Source organism: Rattus rattus, chromosome 10, assembly GCF_011064425.1.
Source record: "Rattus rattus isolate New Zealand chromosome 10, Rrattus_CSIRO_v1, whole genome shotgun sequence".
In the NCBI taxonomy this organism is placed as follows: domain Eukaryota; kingdom Metazoa; phylum Chordata; class Mammalia; order Rodentia; family Muridae; genus Rattus; species Rattus rattus.
In genome coordinates, this window is record NC_046163.1 from 14182188 (window position 1) to 14185815 (window position 3628).

General features: G+C 44.0%; 1 pseudogene; it reads right to left on the reverse strand.

Annotated features, from left to right (window-relative positions):
* Positions 1-332: 332 nt before the first annotated feature.
* Positions 333-1399, reverse strand: LOC116911312 (annotated as a pseudogene).
* Between the last annotated feature and the right edge of the window lie 2229 nt (positions 1400-3628).

Sequence of the window (3628 nt, forward strand, 5' to 3'; positions counted from 1 at the left end):
CAGAGCAATATACCTGATGTAATGAAAAGAAATAGAAAAAGACAAAGCTACAACAGATAAAAGACCTCAGAAATGTACATCTAATTGACAGTACATTGAATTAATCGATAGCTGCACTTTTTGCAAACTGTGGCTGTGACAGTCCTGAACAAGAAGGGCTTCCTGTTTAAGTAGTAACTTTTCTGACTATTGATCATCCTTTCTTCTGTGGCAGATTTTTACAGTTCCTCTAATGCATTTAGGACAACTGCCTCAAAGTAACCTGCGACTTTCCTGACAACTTCTCGCTCTCTCTCCTGCTAAGAACTGTAGCTGTTTGTTTCTGTTTTATTTTAAAACCTTCTGCTACCGTATCCACCACTTCCACCTCCAGATCCATAGCCACCACCATAGACTGCCTGAGCTTCTTCTACCAAAACTGCCCCCTTCATGGGTCCATAATTAGATTGTTGCTGTCCACTATAATTTCCAGTCACTATAGTTCCCACCACCACCATAGTTACCTCCACCAAAATTTCCTCCTTCATTGTAAGCATCATATCCTCCTCCTCCACCACCATATCCACCACCTTGGTTTCCATATCCTGGTCCACCACCTCCATAACCTCCTCTACTACTGTAACCAGGACCACCACCATAGTTGCCAGCATCACCTCCAAATCCATTATATCCACCATCGGCCCCTCCATAACTGCCTCTGCTGCCACCACCTCCTCCACCATAGCCTCCTCTTCCACCAAGGTTTCCTCCACAACCAAAGTTTCCTCCGCCACCACCAAAGTTTCCTCCACGTCCCATAAAGTTGCCAGATCCAGCTCCACGTCCTCTCTGTGATCCAGCAGACAGCATTTCTTATTTAGAAAGGGCCTTTTCCACTTCACAATTATGCCCATTAAAAGTGTGATATTTCTGAACAACAATTTTATCAACTGTATCCTGATCATCAAAAATTACAAAAGCAAATCCTCTCTTTTTCCCACTCTGCCCGTCTTCCATAACTTCTATGGTTTCAGTCTTGCCATACTTTTCAAAGTAGTCTCCCAGATTATATTCTTCTGTATCCTCTTTAATACCACCAACAAAAATCTTCTTTACCGTTAAATGGGCACCAGGCTTTACAGAATCCTCTCTAGAAACAGCTCTCTGGTTCCACCACACGTCCATCAACCTTGTGTGGCCGAGCACACATTGCAGCATCCACCTCTTCCACACAAGAGTAGGCCACAAAACCAAAGCCTCTGGAACGTTCTGTTTGAGGATCTCTCATCACCACACAGTCTGTAAGTGTGCCCCGTTTCTCAAAATGTTCTCTTAAGCTATCATCTGTGGTTTCGAAGCTCAGACCACCAATAAACAGCTTTCTCAGCTGCTCTGGTTCCTTTGGATCATGGCCCTCCATTTTAAGACCAGACTTGCCTTTTCCAACTCGAGTTCAATATCGAGTTTTTTATCTTAACCATTCTAACTGGTGTGAGGTGTGTGCATTTCTCTGATGACTAAGGATGTTGAACATTTCTTTAGGTGCTTTTTGGCCATTCGATATTCCTCAGCTGAGAATGTTTTGTTTAGCTCTGTACCCCATTTTTAACAGAGTTATTTGTCTCTCTGGAGTCTAACTTCTTGAGGTCTTTGTATATTTTGGATATTAGCCCTCTATCAGATGTAGGATTGGTGAAGATCTTTTCCTAATCTGTTGGTTGCCGTTTTGTCCTAACAACAGTGTCCTTTGCCTTACAGAAACTTTGCAGTTTTATGAGGTCCCATTTGTCGATTCTTGATCTTAGAGCAGAAGCCATTGGTGTTTTGTTCAGGAAATTTTCCCCAGTGCCCATGTGTTCGAGATGCTTCCCCACTTTTTCTTCTATTAGTTTGACTGTATCTGGTTTGATGTGGCGGTTCAGGTTGGTTTCAAAATGGAACTGAGAATTGAATTACCTTAAACTTCTGACCATCTCACCTCTGCCTCCAAGTGCTAGATCACAGGCGTGTACTGCACCTGTCAATACATGTCTTTCTGGGTCTGGCTTGTTCTGCTCAGCCTGATACCCTAACTTCCATACACTTTCCTGTAAACTGCTCTGTTCTTTGTGGCAAGTCTCCTTACGTATATACACCCTGTTTTCTTTATGGTCATCTGTCAGGGAGTATCTAGGCGGAATTCATGACTTGGCCATTTCTAGTAGCACCAGGATCAACATGGTTGATCATATTGAATGCTGCCTTTGTTCCTCTAGGGATCCAGGAGGGATGTAGCTGGACTCTGTGGTTGTTATATATTTTTTAAAATAGGAATGAACGTCTATGCTGAGTTTCACTGTGGCTAGACCCATTTACCTTTTACTAACGATGCATAAAGCTTCACCCAGCCTCGCTTTTGCTGCTGTAAATGTGCGTATTAACGACGGAGGACAGAAAAGCTACGAAAGCAGCATGACTGCGTTCCAGTAAAAATTATTTAAAATATCAGGTGGAACGCTGAATTTGAGCTACACATGTGGTTTAGCAGTGTGATTCATTGCTGTGCATAGGCTGAGGTTGGAGCTGAAGAGAAGGCTCAGTAGTCAGGAATGTGCACTTAACCAAGGGCCTCAGATAATCTCGCCTTTGTCTCTTAAGTGCTGGGACTGCAGATACATACCCGATGTATTCAGTGCCGGGAATGGAACCCCAGGCTGTGTATGTGCTACGCAAGTGCTGTGAGCCCCTTTCCTAGCCACCCACTTCCTTAGAGTGGTTTTCTTAAAAATTATTTTTCTGTATAGCCTCACATGCATTTATTTTTAGGGACCTGGCTTTGTAGAACGCGGAGCTCATGCCCTTCTGGGTTGGCTGATGGTTTTTGAAGCTTAGATGCCCTCTTGCTTTCTCACTGAAGTCCCTGCTACCCAACTGCCCCACCGTCTCTATGCTCAATCGTAGGCTCCATTTTTTTTTAAAAAGACTGATATTTGAAAACCGCAGTCTAATTCCAAGCCCATTTGTCATTTGTGGGTTTAAAAGAAAACAATATACATCCTCAAGTGCTGAACAGACGTTTGGAAAGGAGGCCTTTGTCTTGGAAGGCATTCATAATTAGAGCATAAAGAGCTGTGTGTCACTACTTTTTCCTTGCTCTGCAAGAACGATGGTGAACGTGCGGCAGTAGATGGCAGTGTTTCTTAACAAATAGTGTAGGCTCCATTCCTGTGAGCTGGGGGGAAAACATTTTTGTTACTCTGGCATTAAGACTAATAAACACAAAGCTGCAGAAAGTTCTGAGGAATCCCCCTGCTTCTCTTCCCACCCATGAGCTTAATTAAAGTCAATGAAGGGGCTTAGCTCCTCATCCTCCCTTCCTTTCAGAGCTTCCCGCTTTAATGATGTCTTCTCTCAGACCTGCTCCAGCTAAGACAAAGGGACGGATAGCTCACAAAGGCAGAACTGAATGCCTGGGTAGGGAAGGGGTCGGTGGCACAGCACGGGGTTCTACGCTTACTGCCTACAAGCATCCTCCCTGTTGCTCCCAAGCCCAGTGCCCCCTGGGCGTGGTCCTGTGTTCTTCTAGAGAGCAATGTTGGTTTTCAACCTATTTCTACCATGCTCTCATTCCTCTGTTTGACCTTGGTAAAGATCTCCTCCAGTTTTTAAA